This window comes from Oryctolagus cuniculus, chromosome 14 (genome assembly GCF_051225735.1).
Source record: "Oryctolagus cuniculus isolate XC-2025 breed Fujian yellow rabbit chromosome 14, ASM5122573v1, whole genome shotgun sequence".
Taxonomy (NCBI): Eukaryota; Metazoa; Chordata; class Mammalia; order Lagomorpha; family Leporidae; genus Oryctolagus; species Oryctolagus cuniculus.
Genome location: NC_142880.1, coordinates 13,973,628 through 13,987,629, shown reverse-complemented (window position 1 = coordinate 13,987,629; position 14,002 = coordinate 13,973,628). Strand labels below are relative to the sequence as shown.

Below are 14,002 nucleotides of genomic sequence, written 5' to 3'. Positions count from 1 at the left end.
GGGACTAGAACCCAGTGTGCCAGCGCCACTAGGTGGAGGATTAGCCTATTGAGCCATGGCACCAACTTATCAAGGATCTAAAACCAATCCCTGGATCAAGGACAGTCTGTTCAATAAATGGTGCTGGGAAAACTGGATTTCCATGTGTGGAAGCATAAAGCAAGACCCCTACCTTTCACCTTACACAAAAATCCACTGAACATGGATTAAAGACTTAAATCTATGACCCAACACCATCAAATTATTAGAGAACATCAGAGAAACCCTGCAAGATATAGGTACTGGCAAAGACTTCTTTGAAAAGACCCTGGAAGCTCAGACAGTCAAAGCCAAAATTAACAATTGGGATTGCATCAAATTGAGAAGTTTCTGAACTGCAAAAGAAACAGTCAGGAAAGTGAAGAGGCTACCGACAGAATGGGAGAAAATATTTGCAAATTATGCAACAGATAAAGGGTTAATAACCAGAATCTACAAAGAGATCAAGAAATTCCACAACATCAAAACAAACAACCCACTTAAGAGATGGGCCAAGGACCTCAATAGACATTTTTCAAAAGAGGAAATCCAAATGGCCAACAGGCACATGAAAAAATGTTCAAGATCACTAGCCATCAGGGAAATGCAAATCAAAACCACAATGAGGTTTCAACTCACCCCAGTTAGAATGGCTCAGATGCAGAAATCTAACAACAACAGATGCTGGCAGGATTTGGGGAAAAAGGGACACTAACCCATTGTTGGTGGGAATGCAAACTGGTAAAGCCACTATGGAAGTTAGTCTGGAGATTCCTCAGAAACCTGAAGATAACCCTACCATTCAACCCAGCCATCCCACTCCTTGGAATTTACCCAAAGGAAATTAAATTGCCAAACAAAAAAGCTGTGTGCCCCTTATTGTTTATTGTAGCTCAATTCTCAATAGCTAAGACCTGGAATCAACCTAAATGCCCATCAACAGTAGACCGGATAAAGAAATTGTGGGATATGTACTCTATAGAATACTATACAGCAGTCAAAAACAATGAAATATGGTCATTTGCAACAAAATGGAGGAATCTGGAAAACACCAGGCTGAGTGAATTAAGCCAGTCCCAAAGGGACAAATATCGTATGTTCTCCCTGATTGGTGACAACTAACCAAGCACCAAAAAGGAAACCTGCTGAAGTGAAGTGGACACTATGAGAAACAGTGACTTGATCAGCCCTTGTCCTGACTGTTGATGTACTATTTAATACATGTAATTTCTTAAGTAGATTGTTTGTTTTGTTGTTGTTTAGTTTCTTGAGTTCTTTATGGATTCTGGATATTAATCCTTTAGCAGTTGCATAGTTTGCACATATTTTCTCCCATTCTGTTGGTTGTCTCCACATGTTGCTGAGTGTTTCTTATGCAGTACAGAAGCTTCTCAGTTTGATCTCCTCCCATTTGTTAATTTTGGCTTTGATTGCCTGTACTTCTGGGCTCTTTTCCAAGAAGTCTTTGCCTATGCCAATATCTTGGAGGGTTTACCCAATGTTCTGTAGTAATTTGATGCTATCAGGTCATATATTTAGGTCTTTGATCCATTTTGAATGGGTTTTCATGTCAGGTGTAAAGTAGGGATCTTGTTTCGTACTTGAAATGCAGAGATCCAATTTTCCCAGCATCATTTGTTGAAGAGACCTTCCTTGCTTCAGGGATTGATTTTAGCTTGTTTGTTAAAGATAAGTTGGTTGTAGATGTGTGGATTGATTTCTGGAGCTTCTATTCTGTTCCATTGGTCTACACATCTATTGTTTTGCCAGTATCAGGCCATTTTGATTATAACTACCTTGTAGTATGTCTTGAAATTTGGCATTGTAATACCTCTAGATTTGTTTTTTTATTGTATGATTTTTTTTTAGCTATCCAGGGTCTCTTGTGTTTACCTATAAATTTTAGCATTTTTTTTCTAGATTTGAGAAGAATGTTAGTGGAATTTTGGTTAGGATTGCATTGAATCTGTAAATTGCTTTTGGTAGTATGGACATTTTGATGATATTGATTCTTCCAATCCATGAACATGAAAGATTTTTTCTTTTTCTGTGTCTTCTTCTATTTCTCTCTTTAATGTTTTATGAATTTCTTCATAGAGTTCTTTGATATATTTGGATAAATTTATTCCAAGGTCTTTCATTTTCTGGTAGTTATTATGAATGGGATTGATTTTAGAAGTTCTTTCTTAGCCATGGCATTGTCTGTGTATACAAAGGCTATTTATTTTTGTGTGTTACTGTTTTTGAGTTAAGATAGTCTTTCAGTGGAGTCATTTGGTTCCCTTATATACAAAATCATGTCTTCTGCAAATAGGAATAGTTTGACTTCCTCTTTTCTAATTTGTATCCCTTTAATTTCTTTTCCTTTCCTAATGACTCTGGCTAAACTTTCAGGAATATTTTGAATAGCAGTGGTGAGTGGAAATCCTTTTCTAGTTCCAAATCTTAGTGGGAATGCTTTCAACTTTCCCAGATTCAATAGAATGCTGGCTATGGGCTTGTCATAAATTGATTTGATTGTGTTGAGGAATATTCCTTCTATACCCAAGGTGCTTAAGATTTTTTCCTTGAAAGGTTGTAATTTTATCAGATGCTTTCTCTGTATCTATTGAAATAACATGGTTTTTCTTCTTCAGTTTGTTAATGTGTTATATCACATTTATTGATTGGCAAATGTTGAACCATCCCCGCATAGCAGAGATAAATCCAATGTGGTTGAAGTGAATGATCATTTTAATTGTTGTTGAATTTGATTAGCTTGTATTTTGTTGATGATTTTTGCATCTATGTTCATCAGGGATTTTGTGCTACAGTTCTTTTTCTATGTTATTTCTTTTTCTGGTTTAGGAAGTAAGGTGATGCTGGCTTCATAGGAGTTAGGGAGTAATCCCTCCATTTGAATTGTTTTGAATAGCTTGAGAAGAATTGGAAATATTTCTTCTTTTAAAGTCTGGTAGAATTCAGCAATGAATCCATCCAGTCCTGGGCTTTTCTTTGGTGAAGTGCCTTTGCTACTGATTCAATCTCCATCCTGGTTATTGGTCTATTTAGGTTCTCTATGTCTTTATGGCTCAGCTTTGGTAGATTTTATGTGTCTAGGAATCTATCCATTTCTTCTAGATTTTCTGATTCTTTGGCAAATGGATGTTTGTAGTAACTCCTACTGTTTCTTTTTATTTCTGTGGTATCTGTTGTTGCATGTCCATTTTTGTTAATTCTATTGATTTGGGTCTTCACCCTCTTTTTTGGGTTAGTTGGGCCAGTGGTGTATCAATTTTGTTTATTTTTCCAAAACACCAGCTCTTCATTGCTTTTCATTTCCATGATCTTTTTATTTTTTTGTTTCAATTTTGTTTATTCTCTTATTTTAATTATACCTTTCTTCTTACTAATTTTGGGTTTGGTTCGTTGTTTTCCTAGGTCCTTGACGTGCATTGTTTGCTCATTTATTTGGTGCCTCTCCCATTTCCTGATGTAGGCACTGATTGTTACAAACTTTCCTCTTTTTAAAATCTTATTTAAGATATGCAAGTTTCGTGTATTTCATATATACAGATTTTTAGGAACATAGTGATTCTTCCTCTTCCTCCTCCTCTTTCTCACATGTAAACTTCCCTCTTAACGCTTCTTTGGCTGTATCCCATAAGTTTTGTTATGTTGTATTGTTATCTTCATTTGTTTTCAGAAATATTTTGATTTCTATTTTCATTTCTCTATGATCCGCTGTTCATTCAGGAACATGTTGTTCAGTCTCCATGTGCTTGGATGTGTTTTTGAGATTCTTGTTGTTAATTTCCAATTTAATTCCATTGTGGTCAGAAAAGAAGCATGTTAAGATTTTGATTTTTTAATTTGGTGAGACTTGTTTGTGGCCTAGCACATGGTCTATCCTAGAGAAAGTTCCATGCACTGATGAAAAGAACATGTATTCTGCAACAGTGGGATGAGAGGTTCTGTAGATTTCAGTTAGGTCCATGTGTTCCACAGTGTCGATTATCTCTGTTTCCTTGTTGATATTCTGTCTGGTTGATATGTCCAATGATGTCAGTGGGGTATTAAAGTCCCCCATTCCTATTGCATTGGAGTCTGTGTCTCCCTTTAGATGTTTTAAATATCCAGGCACCCTGACATTAGGTACATATAAAATTATTATGGTCACATCCTCCTGTTAAATTGATCCTTTAATCATTACATAGTGTCCTTCTTTGTCTCTTTTAACAGTCTTTTTTGTTAAAGTCTATTTTGTCTGTTATTAGAATGGCTACATTTGCTAGTTTCTGCTTTCTGTTAGCATGGAATATCTTTTTCCATACTTTCACTTTCAGTCTGTGTGTATCTTTGTTGGTGTGGTATGTTTCTTGTCAGCAGCAAATAGATGGGTATTGTTTTTAAATTTGTTCAGCCTGCCTGTATCTTTTTTAGTATATGTGCTGCCAAATGAGTTCCCACCTGTGTCTTTTAATTGGAGAGTTTAGGCCATTTACATTCAAGGTCACTATTGATAAGGAATGACTTGACCATGCTATTTTTCCATAAATATTCCAATTATTTAATTTGGGTTTCCTTTGTACTTTCATTGGAAGATTTTTTTGGCTTCACATTCTTTTATAATGATGATTCTCTCTTTTTCTGTGCATAGCTCATCCTTAAGCATCTTTTGTAAGCCTGGACAGGTGTTAACAAATTCTTTTAATTTCTATTTGTTATGTAAGGTCTTTGTTTCATCTTCATTCATAACTAAGAACTTTGCTTGGTACAGTTTTCTGGGTTGATGGTTGTTTTCTCTTAAGACTTGAACTATGTCTCTCTACTCTCTACTAGCCTATAGGGTTTCTTATGAGAAGTCTATCATTTTTTTTTTTTTTGACAGGCAGAGTGGACAGTGAGAGAGAGAGACAGAGAGAAAGGTCTTCCTTTGCCGTTGGTTCACCCTCCAATGGCCGGCGCGGCCGGCGCACCACGCTGATCTGATGGCAGGAGCCAGGTACTTCTCCTGGTCCCCAATGGGGTGCAGGGCCCAAGGACTTGGGCCATCCTCCACTGCACTCTGAGAAGTCTATCATTAAGTCTAACTGGAGATCTTCTGAATGTAATATGGTGCTTCTTGCATGCACATTTTAGAATCTTTTCTTTTGCTTTACTATTGAAATTTTGACCACAATGTGAAGATCTCATGTAATCATGTCTATAAGGAATTCTATGTGCTTTGTGTGTTGGGCATCTTTTTCTTTATTGAAATTAGGGAATTTTTCTGTAATTATTTAACTGAATAGGCCTTCTAATCCCCCCCCCCTCTCTTTTTAAAACTGGGAATTTATTTTTATAGAAAACTTTTATTTAATAAATATAAATTTCATAAATGATGATGAATTTTTTTTTTTTTTGACAGGCAGAGTGGACAGTGAGAGAGAAAGAGACAGAGAGAAAGGTCTTCCTTTGCGGTTGTTTCACCCTCCAATGTCCGCTGCGGCCGGCGCACTGCGCTGATCCGATGGCAGGAGCCAGGTACTTATCCTGGTCTCCCATGGGGTGCAGGGCCCAAGCACTTGGGCCATCCTCCACTGCACTCCCTGGCCACAGCAGAGAGCTGGCCTGGAAGAGGGGCTACCGGGACAGAATCCGGCGCCCCGACCGGGACTAGAACCTGGTGTGCTGGCACCGCACGGCGGAGGACTAGCCTAGTGAGCCGCAGCACCGGCCAAGATTCATTTTCAATTATCTTTGTATACAGAAGATCAACTAAGTAAAAATTTTAATAGTTTTCGCCCACACAGACACACAAAGTATAAAGTACTGTTTGAAGACTAGTTTTATTGTTAATTTTCATAGTACAACACATTGAGGACAGAGATCCTACATGGGGAGCAAGTGCACAGTGACTCCTGTTGTTGCTGAACCATTCTCTTTACACACCTTCAGGAAGTGCTAAGATCCATATGCTGGGTCATTTGATAGTATCTCATAAAATTGCCACTTGGTTTTTAATTTTTCTCATTGCTTCCTCTTTTTTTTCTGACCAAAATATTTCCAAGATTTGTCTTTTAGCTCAATATTCTTTCTCTTGCCTCACCAAGTCTGTTGTTAAGGGTTTCCTCTGTATTTTTTATTTGACATATTGAATTCTTCATGTCTAATATTTCATTTTGATTTCTCTTCAAAATATCAATTTCTTAGGATTTTTCTTTCTTGTCATGTATGGATTTCTTTAATTTGCTTGTCATTGCTTCTGAGTGATCATGAGATTAATCTCTTGAGTTCTGTTTCAGGCATTTCATCAATCTCTTCATCTTCACATTCCAATACAAAGTGTTGTATTCTTTTGGGCATGGGTCATGGTGTCTTTCTTATTGTTTATTGAATTTCTCCATTTATTTTTAGGCATTTTTGGAGATACTTGTTGGTATTTTCCTCTGATGGCTTTTATCTTTGAATTATACCTCTGTGCTGTTACAGTGAATACCCAGAGGTGTGTTGTTTGAGGCCAGGGAACTCTGGTAAGTGCTCTAGGGTAGGGCAAGTATCTAGGGGGTGACACTTGAGTTGGGTATAGTAGCTCTTCTCTTTAACAGAAAGAACAGTATGATCACCTCTGTTGGTGTAATCACATCCTCACCTCCTTTCTTCCAAGTTGAGCAATACCCAGGTGTTAGCACAGAGCGGGTGCAATACTCATCCCCACTGTGATATGAGCCACACAAAGGATCTGTGCAGTCTTCAGCACGAGCACAGATCTTATTGGCAGTGACCCACTCCAGGCAATCAGAGATCTCTGAACATGTAGAGTCCCTTGCATAGATTGCCCAGAGACCCAGCTACACCCGGTACCCTCTTGTACACTCACAGAGATTCCCACAATCTCAGGGCACAAGACTCCCACCATCATGGGGTGCATGTGATCCCCTCTGCCCCACCTTCCTGTCCCAAGCACAGAATGGCAGAGATGTTCCCAGAGCCAGCTTGCTGTGGGCACTCCACCTAGGCAGTTTGAGCTTAGGTGATATGTTGAGATGCTGGCAGTACCTCACAGTCCTACATGGGTGCCTGCCCCATGTCATGCCTCTCAGTCAGCATCAGTCAGTGGGGAATGTGGATTTTTCCCTCTACTAGAATCTCTGGGTCTCACACGCATGCACAAGAGCATGTGTTCCCCTAGAATTTACTGCATTTGGTAATGTCACAAATATCATACTGTACTCAGAATAACTGGAATACATAGATAAGAGTTTGAAGTATTATTGCATAGCTTTGGTTTGTTAGACCCTCGGAGTGAGGATGCTAACACGTCGAGAAGCACACCCCAAAGACTCAGAGTCCAGACCAGCTGATGCAAAAGCAAGAGGATTTATTTGGCGTCTGCGCAGACGAGCCTCCTGAACTCGGGAGTCCAGAGAGTGCCCCCAGCACAAAGCCACACAGTTTATATACCCGCAGCGACCAATCAAAAGCACTATAGAGTCCATGCACACAGCAGTCCAATCCGTGAGCTGATCATGTGAAGTGCATGCGTCTTCTGTCCAATCAGCTATGGGAGGCATGCACACAGCAGTCCAATCCGTGAGCTGATCATGTGAAGGGCATGCGTCTTCTATCCAATCAGCTACGGGATCACATGGGAGGCATGCACCTCGTCACCATTTTGTTGTTTACTTCTTTAGTAGTTCCTTTCCCTGCCAGCGCCATCTTGTTCACCCTGAGGGGGACGACGTCTCGCTCCCTTTGTTCCCCTGGTGGGAGAGCGGCGTCCTGCTTCCCACACTGTTATTTGAGTATTAGGGGGCATACAAACTGGGTTAGGTCTTAGCACAGCCAGGCACAAGTGTCACAGCTAACTAAGCATAGGGTCCCTTACTTTTATAGCTGCACCTAATTTTAGCTTTGGGGGAAAAAGTTTAGGGCTATAATTTTTAAACTTTAATTTTATTTGGGGCAAAGGTAACTTCTTGTTTTTAATGGTATTGGCTTAGGTCACTCCATCTTGGTTTGATTTTTAAGGTTCTTCAGGTTGAACGAAATTACGTCCTTGTCCAACATGGAAACTCCCCGCCTTTACTGCTGACAAGATGGCGTCTTGTCCCAGCCCGTTGCTGGATACATGCACAAGAGGTTCTGCAGCTGCTGCTCTTATCTTAAATGGCACTGCCCTTTCTCAGCTGGTTGCCAGGCACCATTGTGGGTGGGGGAGAGAAGAGTACCCTTTTCTTTTTTTTTTCTACTGGGTTAGAAAACCCTCAGGGCTGTAGGCTGGATTCATGCCATGCTCTCCCTCCAGCTGTATCACCAGTGGCACAGGCTGCTGCAATCTGATCTCACCTCATTCTACAAAGCTTGCGTTTTCTCCTGCTGTCTCAGCTGCTGGGGTTGTGTGTTGTGTCTGTGTTTGTGCTGCACATCTGCACCTTCCACACCAATCCATGGCATTCCTCTTCCTTCCATAGAATTTCTGTTGTGGTTTTCTCTCCAACTCTCCCCTGAGAATATACATTGTATACTTTTTTTCCACTATTCACCCCTAGTCTAGACCAGTATGCTCTTCCCTATTCCACCATCTTAGAATCTCAGCACTTTTATCAATCAAAGTACTTAACCTCTGAAAATACTTTAACTTCACCTCACTCTCCAAATGGCTACAACAAGTGGGGCTGGATCAGGCTGAAGCCAGGATATCAGAACTCTATCCATATTTCTCTCATGGGTACAGGGCCCCAAACACTTGGTCCATCTTCTGCTGCTTTCTCAGAGACATTAGCAGAAAGTTGGTGGAAAAGTGGAGCAGCTAGGGATTGAACCAGTGGTCATTTGGGATGCTGGCATCATTGGTGGTGGCTTAACAGGCTGTGCCACAATGCCAGCCACTCATTTTACTCTTAAACTGATCTTTTCAGTGCAGTGGGTCAGTACACATGAAATCATTTTATTGTACCTTCATTATCTTCCTTTCATGGAGGTCAGAATGATGAAGCAACTTCCCCAGTGTCACACATTTATAATGTTAGGATCAACAAGGAAACTCAAGTTTGATTCTGAAGCACCATATTAAAATTTATTTATTTGAAAGGGAAAGCAACAGTGAAGGGAGGGAGGGAGAGAGAGAGAAGAATGGGAAGAAGAATGAGGATGAGAGAGAATGAATATTAATATTCCATCTGCTGGTTCACTCCCCAGATAGCTCCAGTAGTCTTTTCTGGGTCAAGCCAAAGTCGAGGCTGGAACTCTATCCAGGTCTCCCACATGGCTGGCAAGGGTCCAAGTACTTTGGCCATCTTCTACCTTTCCAGGTGAATTAGCAGGAAGCTGGATCAGAACCAGAGCAACCGAGACTCAAACTGGGGATCGTATGGGATATGAACATCTCAAGTGCCTTAACCCGCTGAGCCACAATGCTGGCTCCCAAAAGCACCATTTTTAACCATGATGTTGTAATGCTAATATATATTACTGTTTTCCCTGTTATTCAGGATCTATAGCCATATATAATGTTATATATATATATTACAAATATTATATAATTTTATATATATTTAATCTTTAATAACCAATAGGAAAGTTGGGTGGTATAATATCTTAAGTGCTTTCATTAAACTGTGGCAAATTTATAGTGTATGATTTTTTTCTCATATATTTTATTCCATGAATAACAATCTAAACTCTTAGCCATTGCTTGGAGAACTAATTTCCAATTTGTTAGGAATCCCTTCTGGGTCTCCTCTGAGTCTTTGCTAGGTTCTCCATGGACTTCTGCTTTGTGGGTGATTGTACAGTCTCTGCAGTGTTAGCAGTTACAAGAGCTGTTACTTCTCATTCACACATTTATTCAACGGTTATGGGTCAGGTCCATGGTTTAATACAGAGATTTAAAGGCAGAGCCCCGCTCTAGCAGAGACCACATGGCTGTCTACAAAAACATTTCCCCTTCTACCTAGCTGTACCACTGTACTACTTTTACCTGTCCCTGTTGAAACAGGTGATGGCCAGTGGCTTGTGGGTAGAGGCCATGGGTGGCACCCTCAGACATGGCCCATCAAATTTCCTTCCCTTTTTTCCAGATGGACATGCACTGAACTAGCTGAGCCACAGATGGAATTTGAGACCCTGACTCATGCTTGGAGTAGAGCCACTTGATAATTAGGAACATCTGTTTTGAACTTCTTATGGGAAAGAAATAGGAGGGGATTTCAAAAAGCTTGTGGAAAACAATTTAGAGACAAGTTTATTTTGGTGAAAAACTTTTTTTTTTGAAATTCATAGATCTTTTTATGAACTTTTTGTAGACCTCCTGCAACTCTGTGTTGTAGGAAGTTATCCTTACGTGGAAGTTTTTCTCCTACAGCACATAGTATTGGTCAAATTATTACACTGTACTCAAAACTAAATAGGAAAATGGATTTTAAAAACCACTGTGTAGCACTGACAATGCACCTGGAGAAGCAACAGAAAATGACCCAAGTACTTGGGCCCCTGCTACCCACATGGGAGATCTTGTATGAAGTTTCTGGTTCCTAAGTTCAGCCTGGCCCAAATCTCACTCTTGTAGCTATTTGGGGAGTGAACCAGCAGACAGAAGATCTCTCTGCCTCTCTCAGTCTCTCTCTCTCTCTCTGACACTTTGCCTTTTAAATAAATAAATAAATAAAATCTTAAAAAAAAAAAAAACAGTGGAGACTCGCCTGCTCCACTTCCGACCCAGCTCCCTGCTGTGTCCTGGGAAGGTAGTAGAAGATGGCCAAGTCCTTGGGCCCCTGCACCTGCATGGGAAGACCCCAAGTAAGCTCTTGGCTCCTGGTTTCAGAACCACGCTGCCCGGCCGTTGCAGCCAACTGGGGAGTGAACCAACGGATGGAAGACCTCTCTCTATCTGCCTCTCCTTCTCGCTCTGTGTAACTCTGACTTTCAAATAAATAAATAAATCTTAAAAAAAAAAAGAGATGGCATTCAATTGTGAGTTAAATGTCCCCCAGGTAGAAAGAGCTATCTTAAAATCTCTGAAGACATCTTTATAAGACAGGAACTAGGAGTATTTTTACTTCTTTGTTTTGTGAATTAGTAGTGAAGAAAATAAGCCAATCACATAGGAAACAGTTCTTTGTAGACTATCTTTGGATGCATGTTGCTTCATTCCCATTACTGAACTGGTTCACTGACAAGTTTTTGCTTTTAAAATTAAAAATTTAAAGAAAATGAAATATCTGGTGCTGTGGAATGTGCTTCCCTGAAATTTATGTGTTGGAAATGTCACTCAAATCCATATGTGAAGGGAACTTGGAGGGGAGCCATTGTGAGATGATTAGGGTTAGATGAGGCTCCCGTGGCGGCATTTGTGACTTCATAAGTAGAGAAAGGGAGACTGGGGCTGGCATGGCTGCTCTCTTTCGACATGCAATATCCTCAGCCATGTGATGATAGCATGAGGCCCCCACTGGTGGCTGAGCAGATGCCAGCATTGTGCTGTTGGGTTTGCAGATTCTAGAACCATGAGCCAGATAAATGTCTATTCTTTCCAAACTAGTCAGTCTCAGATATTTTGTTAGAGCAACAGCAAATGGATTAAGACACTTGCCTTTTACCACCACTGATTTTCTGTTATTTTAGTCATCCATAAAACTATTTTTTTTCTATTTTGTCTCTACCACTGTGTGTTTAAACTAGATTGTCTGGGGTGGGTGTTACGTGCAACAGGTTCAGCCGCAACTTGAGACACCTGATCCCCTATCAGCGTCCCCGGGAACTGAGTACCACCTTTGCTTCCTACTAATGAGCTTCCTGGAAGGCAGCAGTTAAAAGCTCTTTTTGTTTTAAGTCTTTGCTAGAGTCATTTTAAAGTGGACCCATTGATCAACTGAAACTAAGTACCTTTTTGGATTGGCTTTTTAAATTTTTAGATGAATGTTTTTACATAAATGATCATTTGAGTCTGCTTTCTAAGTTTACTTATTATTTATCTTTCATTTATTTGAAATAAAAATAAAATAAATAGTGAAATAAAAAAGAGAAACAGAATGAGAGTTTCCATCCACTGGTTTACTCCAAAATGCCTGTAACAGCTGTGTCTGGCAGGAACCAAGAACATCTTCTGGGTCTCCATGCAGGTAGGCAGGACCCAAGTACTTGTGCCATACATTAGCAGAAAGCTGGAGTTGGGAGCAGAGCCAGGATTTGGACTCCGGCATTCATGGGATGTGGGTGTCCCATGCATGTCTTAGCTGCTGTGCCAAACACTTGCCCTGTTTTTATTCCTGAGACTGCTTTTATTCCTTATTTTATCTGCATATGAATCTAACAACAGCTGCCCTAGAATTCACTTGGACTTAAATGTTTAACCAGTGTATATGTTTAATCTCACCTATTTATTTCCCATTAATTTTTTTTATTTATTTTTACAGGCAGAGTTATAGAGAGAGAACGGTCTTCCTTTTCCATTGGTTCACCCCCAAAATGGCCACTGCGTCTGGCGCCCTGCGCCGATCCAAAGCCAGGAGCCAGGTGCTTCCTCCTGGTCTCCCACGCAGGTGCAGGGCCCAAGGACCTGGGCCATCCTCCACTGCACTCCCAGGCCATAGCAGAGAGCTGGACTGGAAGAGGAGCAACTGGGACAGAATCCGGCGCCCAACCAGGACTAGAACCCGGGGTGCCAGTGCTGCAGGCAGAGGATTAGCCAAGTGAGCCGTGGCGCCGGCCTACTTCCCATTTATTATCTATGTATTCTTTCTCTGCCTGTTGTCTGTGTTTTTATTTTTTTTAAGTCAAAGCAACATCTGTGTCCTACTCGGTGTGATTTGTATTGTAGAGATTTAATAAATAGCTTATGATCAATTTTATTTGCTCTGTTAAAAAGTTTACATTTACTACTAAGTTAAATTATGTTTCTGATTATTGCAATAAAGATTCGAGCTCAGGGTATCCTTCAGATTTCTATGTTTATACGATAGAAGGATTTCCTATTGCTGTTTATATTTTGCAAAAACTAGCTACCTATTCCAAAGCTTATGTTTTCCAGGAATATATTGGATTTTTATTGGAGCAATAATTAGTGCACTTCACATTTTCCAACTCGGGCAGTAATTTTTTCCTTCAGTATCTAGTTTTTTTTTTCCTCCTTTCCTGGAGTATTTTATGATAGATATATCATAAATCTCACTGTTTCAGCCTCTGCAAGTTTGCCGGCCTGTGGTGTTCAGTTCCATTCACCTTCTGTGCAGCAATCACCACCCTTCCTCTCCAGAACCTTTTCATCTTTCCCAGCTGAAATTCCGTGTCTGTTCGTCACTAACTCCCCATTAATCCCTCCCCACTCTCCCTGACAACCAGTGTTATTCTTTCCGACTCTGAATTTAACTACTCTAGCCTCCTCATCTAAGTGGAATCATGGAGTATTTGTTCTTTTGTGAGCAACTTATTTCCCTTAGTACATCTTCAAGCTTGATCCATATTGTTGCACATGTCAGATTTTTCCTCTTTTTTAAAGGCAGAATACTGTTCCATTGTATGTGTACACAACATTCTGCATGTGGGTACTTGGGTTTCTTCAAGCTTTTGATGATTATGGATTTTCCTTTCCTTTTCAAGATACATCTTTCCCCTATGTCGTAGATTTGAAAATGAACATTTATTTTGCATTGTAATATCTCCAAAAATCAGGATCTTTCAAAAACGATTAGAGAAGTAGAGAGACACAGAGAATGCTTCTTTTTCCCCCCCAGAAACCTTTTATTTAAGGTAAACAAACTTCATGAATTTTGTAACTACAACTTTAGGAACATAGTGACAGTGATTCTTCTCACTGTATCCCCACTCCCTACATTGTTCCTCTTCCCTCTCCTGTTCCCATTCTTATTTTTTTTTTACCAAGATCTATTTTCAATTAAGTTTATACATAGAAGATTAACTCTATACTAAGTAAAGAGTTCAATAAATAGTGTAAAAAAGTATTCCTCAACAGTTTTTTGATTTTTCTTTTGATTTCTTCTATGACCCACTGTACATTCAGGAG

At 40.0% G+C, this 14,002-nt stretch overlaps 1 long non-coding RNA gene across 11 annotated transcripts in view; it reads left to right on the top strand.

Annotated features, from left to right (window-relative positions):
• LOC103349546 (uncharacterized) overlaps positions 1-12,912 on the top strand; it is a 97,076-nt gene extending 84,164 nt beyond the window's left edge. For 7 of the 11 annotated variants that reach the window (XR_016220492.1, XR_016220489.1, XR_016220488.1 and 4 more), the window contains one exon: positions 12,396-12,830. This is a non-coding gene — a long non-coding RNA (uncharacterized LOC103349546). Of the gene's footprint in view, positions 1-12,395 lie in introns of all 11 variants that reach the window. The other 4 variants (XR_016220493.1, XR_016220487.1, XR_016220486.1 and 1 more) reach the window with 1 other exon arrangement.
• Positions 12,913-14,002: the final 1,090 nt, after the last annotated feature.